We start from the raw sequence: 18,654 nt of genomic DNA on the forward strand, positions 1-18,654 counted from the left end.
CATGGAATCAAATAAGTATTTCTCCCACTTTAAAGGAATTTGTACTTTTCTGTGAGGACAGGTTAACCATTCTGAGTACCAAAGGCTAAACAGTTTGCCAGCACATCATTTTCTCACAAAATGGTACTTGATCCTGGTGAAATGACAATTGATACTGTACATAGATTCTCACTGAAGGCATCAAAACAGTAAATGAACACAGTTATATTTAAATGCATTAATATCAGCTAACTTTTGTGGAAAACGTTCTTAAGTGAAACAACTTTTGGTGTAAGTGTCTGCAAAGGTGGAGAAAGTAATCATTATTGTCAAAGCCATTGTTTTGAGGATTTAAATCGCCAATGTTTTGCAATTATGCTGCAAAATGAGTATCATTGACAAACAGACATGCTGCAGCTGCAGCTGCATGTGTTTGTGGGTAATGCTTCTTTGGAATAAATATGTTACACTTGCCATAAATATAAATGGTCTGTGAGTTATGATCTTCCTTGGAGTTTAAAACGATTTTAATTCAGTCTCAGGTTCTAACTGCTGTGGAAAAATCAAATTTTTTGGCCACATGCAGGCCAGCAGGTTGTAATCCCAACCAGAGCTTCCTCTTCTTGGGTTGTTTGAAGGCTTTTACAGGTAGGCCTTTTTATAAGATTTTAAATATGTATACAATTCATGTGACAGAATCACTACAGGTCCTTCTCAAAAAATTAGCATATTGTGATAAAGTTCATTATTTTCTATAATGTAATGATGAAAATTTAACATTCATATATTTTAGATTCATTGCACACTAACTGAAATATTTCAGGTCTTTCATTGTCTTAATACAGATGATTTTGGCATACAGTTCATGAAAACCCAAAATTCCTATCTCACAAAATTAGCATATTTCATCCGACCAATGAAAGAAAAGTGTTTTTAATACAAAAAACGTCAACCTTCAAATAATCATGTACAGTTATGCACTCAATACTTGGTCGGGAATCCTTTTGCAGAAATGACTGCTTCAATGCGGCGTGGCATGGCGGCAATCAGCCTGTGGCACTGCTGAGGTCTTATGGAGGCCCAGGATGCTTCGATAGCGGCCTTTAGCTCATCCAGAGTGTTGGGTCTTGAGTCTCTCAACGTTCTCTTCACAATATCCCACAGATTCTCCATTGGGGTTCAGGTCAGGAGAGTTGGCAGGCCAATTGAGCACAGTGATACCATGGTCAGTAAACCATTTACCAGTGGTTTTGGCAAGGTGAGCAGGTGCCAGGTCATGCTGAAAAATGAAATCTTCATCTCCATAAAGCTTTTCAGCAGATGGAAGCATGAAGTGCTCCAAAATCTCCTGATAGCTAGCTGCATTGACCCTGCCCTTGATAAAACACAGTGGACCAACACCAGCAGCTGACACGGCACCCCAGACCATCACTGACTGTGGGTACTTGACACTGGACTTCTGGCATTTTGGCATTTCCTTCTCCCCAGTCTTCCTCCAGACTCTGGCACCTTGATTTCCAAATGACATGCAGAATTTGCTTTCATCCGAAAAAAGTACTTTGGACCACTGAGCAACAGTCCAGTGCTGCTTCTCTGTAGCCCAGGTCTGGGGAATATAGGCACCTGTAGACCATTTCCTGCACACGCCTGTGCACTGGTGGCTCTGGATGTTTCTACTCCAGACTCAGTCCACTGCTTCCGCAGGTCCCCCAAGGTCTGGAATCGGCCCTTCTCCACAATCTTCCTCAGGGTCCGGTCACCTCTTCTCGTTGTGCAGCGTTTTCTGCCACACTTTTTCCTTCCCTTCAGACTTCCCACTGAGGTGCCTTGATACAGCACTCTGGGAACAGCCTATTCGTTCAGAAATTTCTTTCTGTGTCTTACCCTCTTGCTTGAGGGTGTCAATAGTGGCCTTCTGGACAGCAGTCAGGTCAGCAGTCTTACCCATGATTGGGGTTTTGAGTGATGAACCAGGCTGGGAATTTTAAAGGCCTCAGGAATCTTTTGCAGGTGTTTAGAGTTAACTCGTTGATTCAGATGATTAGGTTCATAGCTCGTTTAGAGACCCTTTTAATGATATGCTAATTTTGTGAGATAGGAATTTTGGGTTTTCATGAACTGTATGCCAAAATCATCCGTATTAAGACAATAAAAGACCTGAAATATTTCAGTCAGTGTACAATGAATCTAAAATATATGAATGTTAAATTTTCATTATGACATTATGGAAAATAATGAACTTTATCACAATATGCTAATTTTTTGAGAAGGACCTGTATATGTTAACTGCTGAAAAGTATGGCATTCTATTTTTGCAACTGGAACTCTTTTCATCTTTCCACGATACACCCCGAGATATTGTTACTTCAAATATGATATTAGTGCAGTGTCAGTCTAATTTCACTGGTTTATTTACATTTTGAAGTCATTTTGGATGGGTCAGCAATCTGTGTTGCCTAGTCACTGAAGCTGAAGGCTAACACTCTTGCAGTAGAAGAAGCTTCTAAGCATCACTAGATGTAAATTATGTAAACACCCTGGTTTTGAGCCATGCAGTGAAAACACACAACTGAGATCCAGTAACTTAGGTTTCAGATAGAAAACAATCCGGGTCACATAGTCATAGTACACCTTTAGCCTTTGTCTCTGTTAAACAGAACGTACTTGAATTTTTAAGAATACTTTTTCAGGGAAGAGATTCCTGAACAAACTCCAAGATGTGAGTGTTCTTTACCTGTGTAAGGATGAGACAGTTCTGTAGAGATCAAACGATCGGGCAACCAAGAGGCTGTGCAGAGAACTGCAAACTGAATTATCTACCTGTTGTGTTGTGGTGGTGTCAGGTTGCCTGTGGGGGGAAAGGAGATTAATATGTCTTGCTGTGTCTCTGATCTCTCACCCTTTGTGCACTCATAAACAGTCTGTGCTTTGTCACTTTTGCTCACATGCTTGGTTTTACTCAGCTGTTGATCTAGCCTTACTAAATTTGCAAGTAAAATGAAGGCTTTACAAAATGTTTTAATTATTACCAACACTTGGTACAAATATTTTACAACTTTTTGCTTTCATGAGGAAGTAACTCTTTTTTTCCTGAATAATTTGGAAGAAAACAAACAAAAAAAAAAACTTCCTATTCCTGAACAACACCCAAATTCATAATAGTTTTTCACACATCACCTTTGGGTCATTCATCATTGTACACCTACAAGTCACACATCCCTGCTGACTCTTTCAGTCCTTCATCAACAGAGTCAAAGATCCAGCTTTTCAAATTCCGTCACGGTGTTTGATCAACTTGCATGGCATCGTTGAAGGACCACACTGTTAGTGTTCAGCTGCTCAAAGATCTGCACAATGATGCCAAAATAGAGGCTGTGCAAATCACTGCAGTGCCTGACATAACAAAACTACAAACCCAATACAGTCCAGGGCAGTCCAATATAATAACAGAGAAACATATAGACTTAGATTTATGACTGACACAATCTATTGCAATGGAATCCCAAGACAAAGTTAGGACTTATTGCAGAGTTGTGTTGGTAAAGAGACTCATATTGGGCAGTTGTTTTTTTAGTTTTTGGGTTAACTCCCTGAGGCAGCTCTTATTTTTTCCAAGTGTCATAGAAGGTATGAAATAAAGGACAGAAAGAAGCTAAAAGATATTGGATCATTTGTAGTGTAACACTAGTGTGTGTCAGTAGAAGCCAGTTTGTGAAATATCTTCAACTTTTATTTAATATTCTTTCCTGACTTCTTTATTATTGTACTTTGGTTTTACTTTTTGCCTAACATATTCAAGTTCGCTCACTGGAAACACTTGGTTATGTTTAAGAAAGACAATGTCCTACAAATATGATCTCTGCTCCATGTTAAATGAAAAATCACCTTTCAGATTGTATCATAGTGACCAGAATGTAAAAATTTAAACATGACAAAAATTAACACAAGGAACAAGGAACATAATTTTCAATCAGATGTGACAGTGATGTAACCTTTCACTTAACTCAAAGAAATAAAGTTTCTATAACATTATTTCTTTGTACCATATTTTTAAATGCTGTTTGAAACAAACGCTGTTTGAAACAAACCCCTCAACATTATTGTTTTGAGACAGTAGCATAATGTTACACAAAAATACACAACCCTTATTTTGTGTACATTTGCTTAGTAAAGTAAAACAAATTCAGTAAAGTAAAAGAATAATTGTTTTTAAAAACATCAGTTGTTCTATATAAAAGCTTATATAGTAAATGTAACTGAATCATTTTGCAATGTATTCTTTACTTTTCAGGTTGATTAGAAAGCCTAGGAACTTTCAAATCGAAATGGTGTGACACATAGGCCCATTTTACTTCAAAATGGGAAAGACAAGACTACACGCCATTCAAATAAGGTCTATGTGTGTTTATGTTCATAAGTAAAGAAATATCTGTAAGATAATGTCTACTTGTCTAAACCTGCCCATAGCTACAGTCAGAAATATTGTGAAAAACCAAAACAACTACATTTGTGACAAGCAAGTCTGGACATAAACCTGTGTTTATCTTGCCACATTGAGGAGGAATGGTATGGAGGAAATCTCCAAAGCTCACTGTTGAAAACTGCAGAAAATATTTCAACCTGTGATTATATAACTGCAAAAAAAAAAGGAATTTATTTTGATGCTTTTTACTCATCTTTGCCAGTGATGCCTGAGCTTGCTGTAAAAACATATTTCTACACTTTGAAAGTTCTCTACAGTAAAATTTATTAAATAAAAAAATCCTTGGTTGTACTGCAGTTACCTAGCAAGATGCCAAAAGGTTGTTTTTTTCTTGGTTAAAAGACTAAATTGCTATCAAAATATATTTAGAGAAAAACAATAACAACGAGTCTTTTCAAAGTTTTCAACAAACTGTGAAAGTAGTTTTTTGTTTTAGTTTGTTGAAAAACAACCTGGAATTCTGATCCATTTTAACGGTTTCACATAAAGCCATGAACACATCAAAAATCTGCTAAAAGAGTGAAACATATTTAGTTACAGATCAGAGAAAAATGCAGAAAAACTTCTAGGAATTCACCCACTCACATCATCAAATTGATACAAGTTCATACATGAACAGTATTTTCCTGTCAGCTTATTTGGGTGCAAAACAGGAAATGCACCAAACATTTTGTGTTAGAAAAGTTACATTAAATGATTTCCATATCAATTATTTTCTTCTATTACCTGAAAGTGTGCTAAATATTCACTGTTTAAAAACAAACAAAAAACTATAATACAAAAACTTACTGAAGAAAAAGAAAATATCAGGCATTGCTTCTAGGATGGAGTCATAAATATACGCTAAAGATTGTAGATATTTATATTATTTTCTCTAATGACTATTAGCTCTGCTGAAACATTTGCTTTAGACTTTTCCTCAGTAAGACAAACCATTTGTTTTAAATTATGAAAATTGATGATTATTCATTAATGATTAGACTATAAGAGGTAAAGGTGAAAACTCCCACCTGCTGCCTCATCCTGCCCTCCCTGAAACACCTGCGGGGCATTTGCCCCTTTTGTGTTTAAAAAAGGGCATGAGGTCTTCTTGCACCTGGACACCCCGCAGGCCAGAAACTGGACACACCTAAAAAGAAAGCTGAACTATCTCATTCTACCCTGTGTGTTTCTTTTTTCGCTTCTTTTGTTTTTAGCAGTCTGCACATTGAAAATGAAGCCTTGCAGGTGCCATGGCTGGTGTCAGATTTCATGCTCCCTGCAGCCGACTGGACAAATCACTTGAATAATTTCACAGATGAAAAGTGGACAGCCAGAAAAGAGCGTCCCCCCAGTTCAGCAGTAGTAATTAAATGTGCGTTAGCATCATTCTGTTTTCTCTGGCATAGCTGAGACATTAATAGTTCGATTAGCGTAATAGATGGAACAATTTCAAAAGTGCAAAGAGAAAAACTTAGGATTAATTTTTCCTTTTATACAGCACAACTTTTTCTTCATTTTGGTTGAGTTGAGTTTTTTTTTTTTTTTATGTGGTGAGAGTGGAATATTAAAGAAGGCCTGCAGTCCACATGCTGTAATCATTAGCTTGAATGGAGAGAAGTTTTATAGCTCCCCACTCCATTGCCAATCCAAAAATGTGCTCTGCTGCTCTTACTCTGCACTGTTAGTTAATGTGTCTACGGCCCTTTCTAGTCAATCAGTGCAGTGTTCTGGATGGGTGAAATGGTAGTCTATCAGCCCCATGATTGAGGCCGTGCAGCTCTCCAGGCAACGTTAGGGGAGGGAGGAGCCTTTCATCTTGGAATCTTTAACTGGATGGCTGCAGGCCAGTGGCTACAAGAGCCTCCAGCTACTGATGTCATTGCGGGTTTTCTGGTATCAACACCCCCAAGGAAATGTGCTCAGCTATAGTAGCTTATATCTGCAGGGTAACAGTAAGTCGCAATGCATCCCATCATTTTTTAAAGACTTTCTTTGTGGATGTGTTTTTATTTTAGCCTAGCTAAACATAGTTTAAAGAACTGTAAATGAGAGGCAAATGCTTTATGAGCTGTGATATGGGTTTAAAACTCTGATTACAGAGGTTGACAGTAAAGGCCTATTTCTGTGCTGTAAAAGTTGCTGACCCGCAGCTGACGAGGAACGATTGTGTTTCACGTGCGTCCTGTCCTGCTCTCACAGCACCGAGGTAAACAAATGATCACATTTTCTACCCAAAAGCTTAGAACTGAGCTTTATCCTTCAGACTGTAGGTTTGTTTCTTCTGCATCTGAACTTGTGCATCACAAGGTCATCGCAGGAGACACACAAAGCCTTTTGCAGATGATTGATAGTCACTTCCTGGCAGCATGCATTTCCATAATATTTAATGGAATGGAAAGGGACTCTGTGTCTCCTAATCTTCTCAAGTTCATTGGCTGTCTATCACTGTCTCAGAGTTTTAATTGGTCCCCTATTTTTGACTCATTTGTCCTACAGTTTCTATTTCTTTATGCTTCTCCAACCCTTGTAAAACTAAGACTTTAAAACATTATAACATGAGCACTGTTGTTTTGGTGATATGAAATAAATACCATTTGACACTTTCATTGATACATTTCTTTTGAATTAAGGATGTATACTTGTGTATTTTTTAAATATAAGAAAGTAAAGTAATTGGCACTGCTTGCAAGTTACTGAAAAGGGAAAAAAAGATATTGGTTAATACAGGGGTCTGTGTGGCAGTGGCACAGAGGTAAAGCGCGTGACCCATATATAGGGGCCACAGTCCTCAATGCGGCCGTCGCTGGTTTGAGTCCCGGCCCGTCAACCTTTTCTGCATGTCTTCTCCTCTCTCTCTCTCCACCCCATTTCCTGTCGGTCACCACTAGACCACTAGTGCCACAAAATTTTGAAAATATTTGAAAATAATTCAGCTATGCCAAAAATAGTAGAAATACGGGCGTTTATGTGTTGGCAAGGCCCAAAGGGCTCATGTTCATGGAGGTGGAGATGCATGTTCAGGCCTTAACACAATGTCCATCTTAGATTAAGCTAAAATCCCTAGCTTGAATGCGATCTTACAAGCTGAACAGTTGTATAATGATTTGTCCAGTGAGGAGGAAAAATTCAGGAGAAATGTTGTCTCAGAAGCTGCAGCTACCAAGTAGACCAATAAAGCCCAGTCTGCCTGTAATGCACCACAGAAAGAATGTGTCACAGAAGTTCTAATAAAAGTGTAGATGCAATTTTTTGTTGATTAGCATTGTTACTCTGATGTGCACATGTGCACCAGCTCTATTTCCGCAAGCAGCTGTGTCACCAAACTATTTCGTATTAGGAAGCTGTTCAGTGGTTTTGCAAAACATGGTAGTAGTGAAAGGAAGAAGCTGAAAGTCTCAATTTAGTTTTCTAATAAGAATCAGTCCACATTTTACTTTTAAAGGTTTAAGTAAACTACAGTAATGTAGTTATGTTGTTGGCCCTAGAAAAAGCACTGCTTGTTGATGCTACACACTTGGTGGTTCGAAGAGAACATCGAATACTAATTTACAGTCAGATGGCAGCTGCAGTCAAATGCTCTCTTGTTCATTTGGCTCAGACACAGAGAATGAAAGCCCAGCTGCGACTAATCCTTAGCGTGAGAGAACATACAGGAGCATCATTTGGAGAGAGCTGTAACTGATTTATTTAGTAATTCAATCCATGGCAGTTAGTAGCTGTAGATGCTTTTTTTAAGGCACACCTCTACTTTTCTCATCTTTTCAACAGTAAGTTGACAGCAAAGGAGAGAGATGGGAAAAACATGCAACAAAGGTCGCCTGGACCTCCGACCCGTGGCCTGTCATGCATTTAACCCCTGTGCCACAGTCGCACCCCAGCTGTTCTTTTTTTGGCCTACCTCCCAAGGCTCTCGTTGTTGCTGAAAGAAAGATATTTTAAAGTTTCTTATTTTCTTGACAATTAATGGAAAGAGAAACTGGGGTAGATTTTTATTAGTTTCATTAAGATTTGTATTATTGTGGAACCAAAATCTGATTAAACATGCCTTTTATCTTTCCAGTACTACAAAATGTTCTTTTAATACATAATCAGATACGTATCTAGACTTGGGATAATTTTTCTCCTCTCAAAAATGAGAAAACAGGTCTTGTCTCCCTATGTTTTCTTCCTGCTTTACAGGAAGAAAAGCACACAGAAGTCATGTTTTTTGTGCCTGTGTTCATGCTTACATACAACACACAAAACAATAATGGAACGTGGATGTCTTCTGTTGTGATGGCATCTGTTGCTCGGTCAGATTACATTCATTCAGGAGGTTGCTATGGATGACAAGAAGCCAAATCTTACTTCATAGCAACACAAGCCTTAACTGAGTTTTTTCTTTTGTTCATGAGCTCAAGACCTTCTGTGCACATGAGGCAGATGAAAGTAAAGATAATTCCTCTTATACTGCTGTGTCTTTCTTCTGTTCTGACCAAGAGTAAATAATCACAAACACCATCCTGTTGGGCAAGATATGAATGGCTGGCATTCATTGGCAAGTAAAATATCCCTGCAGGAGTGGAGAAGCACCGGTGTAATACAAGCTGCTATACTGACACGAGTCCAGACACCCTTTCCATTCACAAGCTGAAAATAACATCCAAAAGAAGCTTTGCCACATTAAACAAACTGTTCTTCTGTAACCACTGACTTTTTAGTGACATAGTTTAAAGTATATAGGCCATTAAAGTAGTGCTTTAAAGATCGAACACTTTGTTCTCTCATTAGGGTGCTAATACAAAGCTGCACCACAGCCTCTCTTCATCTAAATTAACTTTATTGATCACCTGAGGTGGACAGGAATCAGAGAATTATCAGTCAGGCCCACTCACACACATCAGCACCACCCTTGATTCTATTTTGTCATTTCAGTCACAGCTCGATGATTTATTGAGACATTTAGACAACATTTATTTATAATTTGCTTGCTATTAAAATGCGATTCCTTTTACTCTCTTTTTATGTTTATGTGTGTAGTTAGCTTTTATCCTCATTTTACCAAAAGTCAATGCTAAATTAAACACATGTTTAATTAATTGAGGTTTTGCTCTCTTTTTACATTGAAATGGAGAACGGGAAAAAAAAAAAGTCCCATAATAACTTGTGACCTTGCTGTGCAAAGATGTAAAAATACACAAATTAGTCTCCGCCTCTAAATCTACAGTAAGTCCAAATTCAGTTGGGTTTTAAAATGTTCCTGTGCCGTCAAATTAAACTAAAGTTTGTAATTCTATATGATGACAGCTTAAAAGGCGATGCAGATTCAACATGTGGACTTGCTTGGACTGGGTTGTAATTTACCTTTATTAAAAAAATTAATTTTCAAAGATTCATTGACAAATTTTACTAGACCAATGAAAGTATACCACCTATTCAAAGACAAAAGCAACATGATATATTTCCTTCTTTCCTAAACTCTACCCTAACTCTGCCCTAGTCTGAAGTCTTTTTTTGCCTTTCATTAGATTTTCTTCCAGGACTGACTTTTATCCACCCATCCCACCACCATGTGGGATCGGCAGTGGATTTTGGGGCTTGCTAGGTTTTGCATGTTAAATAAAATGTTCTGTTTTGGTCTCATCTGTTTTTGGTGGCACCTTTTCTTGTGGCAAATATTACATGATGATAAAAAAAAAAACATGCATTAAATGTAAAAGCACAAGGCTTGATTTTGTACATATCAAATGAACCCAAACCATTAGCTTTGTTTAGAACAATTGTGCAAAGGAAATAACTGAGAAATAAAGAAAACCGTGAATTTAGCAAAGGTATCCATTAATCCAGCTGTTCCATCATCAGGAGACAGCATCCAGTTGATCAATTTTTTGGTGTAGATGGTTGAACACAGACTATTTAATGAATACTAACCAAAAAAAACAAACCCTCAGTTTCATTGTACTCTCCGGTACAATGACAATAAAGACTATTCTAAGTCAAACACTTTAGCTAAAGGCCTGTTGCTTCAGTTACAATAGTGGACATACTTACCCCAACAAAAAAATGTCAACATCCTAAGCATTTTTACACACTAAGTTGTGGAAAATGTGCCCAATTGAAGAAACACTCCCTGATTTTGCTCAAATGCCAATTACCATACAGTAGACAAGGTGATAATTTAGTATCTCACTTTGTCCACTAAATTTTTCCACTGCAATTTGAGCCACAGCTAGCAGCTCTCAATTATTATTGCATTTCTTTGAGCATATGTGGCTTTAAAAATCCGCATATATGGCTTTAAAAATCCGCATATATGGCTTTAAAAAGCCGCATATGCAGCTCACTTTAATAAAGTTGTAGCATTGTCTTTGTATTTGCATTTCATATTGTGGTATAAGTAGTTTTTCATGTGTCAAATGTACTTCAGAGACATAAATGTCATAACAGTGAGTTGATAATTTTGTTATTTATTCTCATGCTGAACTCTACCGGTTATATTTGCATATCTAATGATTTATTCACCTCAGCATGCCAAATGCTTGGAGCTGCTGCCATGACAGGGGTATTGGCTCTGTTTTCGTGAATAATTTAGGAGTTAATGGTCCAACAACATGGCGGCACTCAGACAATGTTGAGAGCATAAACCTTTCAGATGGTTAGTTGCTTAGTATCGAAAAAAGAAAGACAATAAAAACTAGGCAGTGACACCATGTGTAAATTTTATACCCATCACTATATACACACTAGACAAAGTAGTCTTTGTGTATAGGCATGATTGATATAGGTACTTTATATACATGACAATATGTGGATTATGCTTTTTTTCATTAATTAAAAAATGTAATGATAAAACAATATCCCCTTAAGAGGACATTCAGCATTTCATAAAACATCTACTTTTAATAAAATCTCTCTGAGGGTGACAGAGCAAATATCTCTAACTTTCTGCATGAGAAAGAGATCACTTAATGTTGGCCAGTTATAGGACATGCTCAGATTCTTTCAATTCAAAAGGCTTCCATAGTGGTCACACATTAGGTACGTTAGCAAAGCTATTGCCAATTATTGTCTTTTACCATGGTTCTTTCTCACAATTTCCAAATTCATAATTATGAATGGGCAAAATACCAATCTTTCTTGATTTTAAATTATTATACCCTGTTTATTATTTGGAAAATTGAGACAAAAGATCCACCTTCTGTGTTTATATCAGTACAAAAACAGATTTATTTTAGTCTCCACAGGGAGTACTAACTTCCTGCAGTCTTATTGTCTCCTTGAGTGTGTCTTACCATGAGACAGCCATTTGTCAACTGTTGTTTCTGCACTTGTGAATGTGAGAAGATTGGAACAGCTCTAATGACTGTTACAGCTGTCGGTTCACCTTAGCAACGATACCCCAATATCTTGCAGGCGGTCGAGCTTTCTGTTTTCATCCTCTGTTGAAGATGTTCTTTAGTTTGGGGTTGATGCTCCCCTGAAGAGATTTACTGTGCTGAGACATACAGCTCTTGTTTTCTATGTCATCATGTCATTGTCATTTGTCTGGCTATATACAGTGGCTCACAACATTTTTCAAACCTCTGTTAAAATTTCAGAATATAGAGATGTGCTATGATGCTTGCCTGAACAAGTTGAAGAGAACAATGCCTTTGTGTGGTACAACTTGTGATCTATTTGAAAAGGTGTCATTCACCTGCTTCTGTCTTAAGTCTCCAGCTCCACTCTTGGATTACAGCTGGTTATGAGAGCGTTTGTTCTGTAGTCTCCTGAGATTGATGCTGTAGGTTTGGCTTTGGTGTTTTTTAAATTGCAGCAGGATCTGTACAGCTTGTGTAGAAAGTTGTAGAAAAATGTGAATGTAGAAAGTTCAGTTCTAAAGAGTAATGCCAGTGGTCCTAAAACTATTAAAAAAATGGCCAAGCCTTGTTTTATAACTTTGTGGAACAAAAATTAATAGTAACAAAACCCATATTCCTGTTCCCCCCCCCCCCCCCCCCCCCCCCCCCCCCACACACACACACTTACACTTATTTGTTAAAACAAATAAGTCTTTACTGCATTAAGTCTTAATGGGAAGTCTCTCCTGTGTCTTTTTTCTCCCTCTAACAAATTGCTCCCACTTACATTACTGCCTGTTTTTCTTTGCTGCTTCTCCTCACCCCTTCAGCAAACTTAAGGTTTTTCTTTTCATACACCTCGCTTGCTTTTTCCTGCCACCAGATCGTGAGCTTCTCAAAATGCATAAACTGCTGTGCTGTCTCAACTCAACATCACGGTAGCTGCCCCCAATTTTGCTACCAGACAGACAAATATTTGAAACTGTAGGTGTATAAAAAATGCTTTTCTGCTTTTTATTGGGTTTCAGAAATACATGAGGAAGCTTTTCACTTCTTCATTCCTTTCTACCTGTCCATTTTTCATGATTCTTTCCATCTGGTGTTATGATTTGGTGTTTTTTGGTTTTTGGTTTCTGGGTTTTTGTTGGTCTTATTCACAGTTCAAGTTTTGAATCATGTTTCTGTTTATTTTACTGGTCATGCTTTTGTTTTGTCGTCTTCATGTTTTGTCTAGTTTGGATTTCGGATCTGGTTATGCTTTTGCTTCATGTTTTTCTAGTTTGTGTTCAAGAGACTCTGTTTTGCTCCAGCCATGTTTTGTTCTGTCTGTCAATTAAGTTTATTCGGTTCACCTGCTCAAAGTTAATCTGTCTCCCTGCTCCACCTGGTTTTCACTCCATATACAGGTCCTTCTCAAAATATTAGCATATTGTGATAAAGTTCATTATTTTCCATAATGTCATGATGAAATTTTAACATTCATATATTTTAGATTCATTGCACACTAACTGAAATATTTCAGGTCTTTTATTGTCTTAATACGGATGATTTTGGCATACAGCTCATGAAAACCCAAAATTCCTATCTCACAAAATTAGCGTATTTCATTCGACCAATAAAAGAAAAGTGTTTTTAATACAAAAAACATCAACCTTCAAATAATCATGTACAGTTATGCACTCAATACTTGGTCGGGAATCCTTTTGCAGAAATGACTGCATCAATGCGGCGTGGCATGGAGGCAATCAGCCTGTGGCACTGCTGAGGTCTTATGGAGGACCAGGATGCTTCGATAGCGGCCTTTAGCTCATCCAGAGTGTTGGGTCTTGAGTCTCTCAACGTTCTCTTCACAATATCCCACAGATTCTCTATGGGGTTCAGGTCAGGAGAGTTGGCAGGCCAATTGAGCACAGTGATACCATGGTCAGTAAACCATTTACCAGTGGTTTTGGCACTGTGAGCAGGTGCCAGGTCGTGCTGAAAAATGAAATCTTCATCTCCATAAAGCTTTTCAGCAGATGGAAGCATGAAGTGCTCCAAAATCTCCTGATAGCTAGCTGCATTGACCCTGCCCTTGATAAAACACAGTGGACCAACACCAGCAGCTGACACGGCACCCCAGACCATCACTGACTGTGGGTACTTGACACTGGACTTCTGGCATTTTGACATTTCCTTCTCCCCAGTTTTCCTCCAGACTCTGGCACCTTGATTTCCGAATGACATGCAGAATTTGCTTTCAACCGAAAAAAGTACTTTGGACCACTGAGCAACAGTCCAGTGCTGCTTCTCTGTAGCTCAGGTCAGGCGCTTCTGCCGCTGTTTCTGGTTCAAAAGTGGCTTGACCTGGGGAATGCGGCACCTGTAGCCCATTTCCTGCATACGCCTGTGCACGGTGGCTCTGGATGTTTCTACTCCAGACTCAGTCCACTGCTTCCGCAGGTCCCCCAAGGTCTGGAATCGGCCCTTCTCCACAATCTTCCTCAGGGTCCGGTCACCTCTTCTCGTTGTGCAGCATTTTCCTGCCACACTTTTTCCTTCCACAGACTTCCCACTCAGGTGCCTTGATACAGCACTCTGGGAACAGCCTATTCGTTCAGAAATGTCTTTCTGTGTCTTACCCTCTTGCTTGAGGGTGTCAATAGTGGCCTTCTGGACAGCAGTCAGGTCGGCAGTCTTACCCATGATTGGGGTTTTGAGTGATGAACCAGGCTGGGAGTTTTAAAGGCCTCAGGAATCTTTTGCAGGTGTTTAGAGTTAACTCGTTGATTCAGATGATTAGGTTCATAGCTCGTTTAGAGACCCTTTTAATGATATGCTAATTTTGTGAGATAGGAATTTTGGGTTTTCATGAGCTGTATGCCAAAATCATCCGTATTAAGACAATAAAAGACCTGAAATATTTCAGTTAGTGTGCAATGAATCTAAAATATATGAATGTTAAATTTTCATCATGACATTATGGAAATAATGAACTTTATCACAATATGCTAATATTTTGAGAAGGACCTGTATACACACCTGTTCAGTTAGTCGTCGCGGAAACATTTTTCATGCTCAAGTCTTGTTTTCGGATCATGCCATGCCTGTCTCGCCTGCCCGTTTGTGGTTTTGTTCCTGCTGTGAGTGAGTTTTTGTTTTTTGTCATTAAAACCTTTTTACTTACCGACATGCTGCCTTCTAGTCTGCATTCTGGGGTCCTATATCTCGCAAGCCTTAACACTCTGGCCCATGCAGTCCTCAAAACCAGCACAGTAAACTCCAAGACTCTGCAGTCCAGTGCTCTGTTGTTAAGATGTCAGTGTGCAGCACTCTGTATAAATTGGTTGCTTCTTTTCATGGCAGCCACACATTCAGTCAAAACTGCTGCTGAAGACTCTTGGTCTTGTGTGTCTTGTTTACACATCAATCATGCTGAACTTGAAACGGTCCAACAGGCTCAGTATGAGCTCAGTAAGAATGATGTATTGAAGAACAAAAAATGAAAAAATGTTTAAAAATATGCTAGAACCACATTATATGAGGATACTCTGTAGAAAAGTAATAATGCTAAGAAAGTCCATTAATGGTTTGATGCGATAAAACCAGTCAGCAGACTTATTAGGTATTTTGTTTCATATAGGCAGTTCTTTGTAAGATTCCTGCTTGTGCCTTTACGATGCACAATTATACAAGACAGAGAGGTTTAGTTTGGAATCTTTTTTCCAATTTTTGCAAGCAGATGTTATTATTGATGTGTCTCAGATATTTATCAATTTCCATCTGCTTTACAATTATGCACTACTCTTTGTTGCCATATGGCATAAACTTGCAATAAAATACATTACATTTTAAGAGGCAGTGTGATATGACCAAAATATTTATTTTATCTGTTCTACAATGTGATCAGATCATTTCAAGATTTTGTAAGATTTAAACTAATTGAAAATATGACTTGTTTCTGATTCAGTACAATGTTTTCTTTACTTCTGAAATGATATTCATTTTGAATTTCATTTATTTATGTTACACATCTAACTAATTTAATCTCTGGATTTGGAGTAGTAAAAATATTGCCTTAAAAACTGTGACACCCCTTCAACAAGCTATATAAATGACGCGACATGTTAATATTGAAGTTGTAATTAGCATATAACCTAAGCGTCAGGATCCGTATGGGTCAAAGTTTGTTTTTTTGTTAGTTTCTCGGCACTTCCATGTCTATGTTCATCTAGGTACAGTTCATATTGGATTAAGTTCATTTTTCTATGTTTTTTCAATGATAATTTTCTGTGTTTGTTAAGTAGAGTAGCCTATAATACTAAAACTACTAGCAAAATAATAGAAACACCATATACCCTGTGGTTGTAGCGTGCAAAATGTACTTACTTGTTAGCATTATGCAGTTTTGCCTTCAGATGTCGCTAAATACTCTATGTCTACTTTTAAATAGTAAATATGACTTGATGTAGTCTATCTATATTGTAGACTCATCTTGTTAATGGGCTCTGACGTGTTTAAAGGCTTTGTCACTGTCATTTAACCTTCACTTTCGCTGTTGGTGGATGCTGTGGACCATATGATTCTGCTTCGATAACATAACTCTAGCTAATGTGACATGGCATCAAATGATTCACGCAATGCGAGCTGCTTTCACCCTCTCTTTTACATGAAAGAACAATTAACGATGTTATCTACAGATGTGTATAGTAAACTGTTATATGTCAGAAAACACGTCCAAGTCTTACGGAGCAGCGCACGTGCCCAAAGCCATGATATTCCATTTCGTATCAAGCTCTAATGCCAAAGATGCACAAAAGGGTCACTCATGGCTGCTGGTGAAAAGGGGGAATTATGGAGGAAAATTAAAAGAAATCAAATTCAGACCTTGAGTCTAACTGACTGTGCGAAAATTTTACTTTCATCTAGTTTCTGATTGAAACTGGCAGCTGAGTTGTTTGGAAACTCTCTTGAAAGCAGACCTTAGTTTAAGGCGTAGACCCACTCGTGTTCTCCGTCTAGAGTTTGACTGTACTACCCCTGGCGGCTAGGTCGGCATTATATAACCCATATAGGAGTGTCTACTGTGAAAAAACTAAAGACTGCTGCTAATGGAATAAAAAGTCAAACATAAACAGAGATAATCAAGACCAAAACTCAGTAATTGCAAACAACAGGACAGAATCAAACAATGGAATCACAAGTGTTCATAGTAACATTTTCCCATTAGACTTTTGACAGCATGACATTATTCCATGGAAGAGCTGTGCACTTTTCTGCCATTTTGGCAAGCAAGACATAGACTCATAAGACTTGCATTTTGTGTTTAAGTCCACACATTCTTATGTGACCCGCATACTCCATCCACTTAATAATGACAGAAACAATGAGGTTTTTGTGTAATAGCAGGTAACCACTCATGCATAAAGCAATGTTGGAATTTTTTTGTGCTAATCTTTACCGAAACTTTCTGAACTTGACATAAATTAAAATCCCACTGATTTTATAACTAGAGAAGCTGGCTTCCAAAGGAGAAAAAGGGAAGGATTTTGAAAGAGTGCCGACACTGACAACACTGTTTAATCATACTTTTTATTCAGTCATGCAGTGTCCCAACATACCTAAAGAAGAGAAAATGTGTGCTTTGTAAGAGTGGTGTGAACGCATCTGGATAAGCTGCAAATAATCTCTTTTAAACATAACATTTTCGAAGTAGTGCATCCACATGCAGCCACTCCAAGGATGCCTCACTTCAAATTTGGACTATCATTCTCCATTAGGAAACCCTCCTATAAATCACACAGAAGATTTACTTTCTCTTTTAGGGAAGTAGTCTCTTTTCCTTGCGAGTCCCTCTGTGTTGGTGTAGTGGCATAGGTCTGTGTCTCTCATACGAGAGACCTGAGATCTAATCTCAGTTGGGTCAGGAAGGGCATCCAGCATTAAAAAACTGCCACGTCTGTGTGCAAGTTGTAACAACTTGCTGTGGCAACCTCTGAATAAGGGAACAACTGAAAAGGACTTACTGTCTCTTTTCCTTTGGATCCAAGTTCTCTGGAGTTGACCAGTTTCCATCCTTGGCATTGCAGTCAAGTGTATTAAGGTATGAGGATAAAGTGCCACAGCCATCCAAGCTGAAAAGCAACTCTTTACTAAATGGAGCATTGCTGGTCTAGGTTGGAGCATGAATCCGTAGCGCCTTCAGCGGCCTGGGACCAAGCCACCATTAATTAACACTTAGTTAAGCACTGAGTTAAGCATGAATGACCTGATGATGAAGCACTGCTCTCTGCACAGATCAGAGAGGAGCATGGGATGTAACTCTGTGATGGGTTATGTGAGGGAATGTGGTTGGAGGGGTGTAGTAGCATGAATTCATTTTGATGGTGTATAAATAATTACTGAGGGGAGAAGTTTCACTAAGAGGAATTAGAGGAGGAAAAGATCCTCTCCAAGTGCTAGTTTCCAGCTTTATGGCACCATTTAGATTCATTAAGAAACCTGAGCAATTATGAGCTAAATATGGTGTTCTGTGCATTATTTGTATTTTTGAGTGACTTTCCTGTCTGTGTTTATGCTTTTTTAAACTTTAAAGTGAACCACACCCCCAAAACTAAGATTGAGACCTAAATTCCTCATAATTCTTTTTAACAGTGTTTCCTTTATATTTCAGTCAAGCACTGGATACTGGTCTGTCAACTCAACAGAGTAAATCAGGAAAAGAAAAAAAAGTTAAAGTATATGTTTACGCATGCTCAAAAGAGTTCTATGAGTGTGCAGGAATGTGTGTGTAACTGTGGTGTGAATATTTTTGTCCATGTGTTTGGACCAGAAATGGAGTGCTCCCTACCAGCCGACCTCCTTCACTCACTATGAATTTTACTGCAGAACCAGTACCTGGAGGTGCTTGGA

General features: G+C 38.3%; 1 protein-coding gene across 2 annotated transcripts in view; it reads left to right on the forward strand.

Annotated features, from left to right (window-relative positions):
• btbd11b (BTB (POZ) domain containing 11b) overlaps positions 1–18,654 on the forward strand; it is a 131,171-nt gene that overhangs the window by 37,952 nt on the left and 74,565 nt on the right. The window lies entirely within an intron of this gene.

Source organism: Girardinichthys multiradiatus, chromosome 2 (assembly GCF_021462225.1).
Source record: "Girardinichthys multiradiatus isolate DD_20200921_A chromosome 2, DD_fGirMul_XY1, whole genome shotgun sequence".
NCBI classification, from domain to species: domain Eukaryota; kingdom Metazoa; phylum Chordata; class Actinopteri; order Cyprinodontiformes; family Goodeidae; genus Girardinichthys; species Girardinichthys multiradiatus.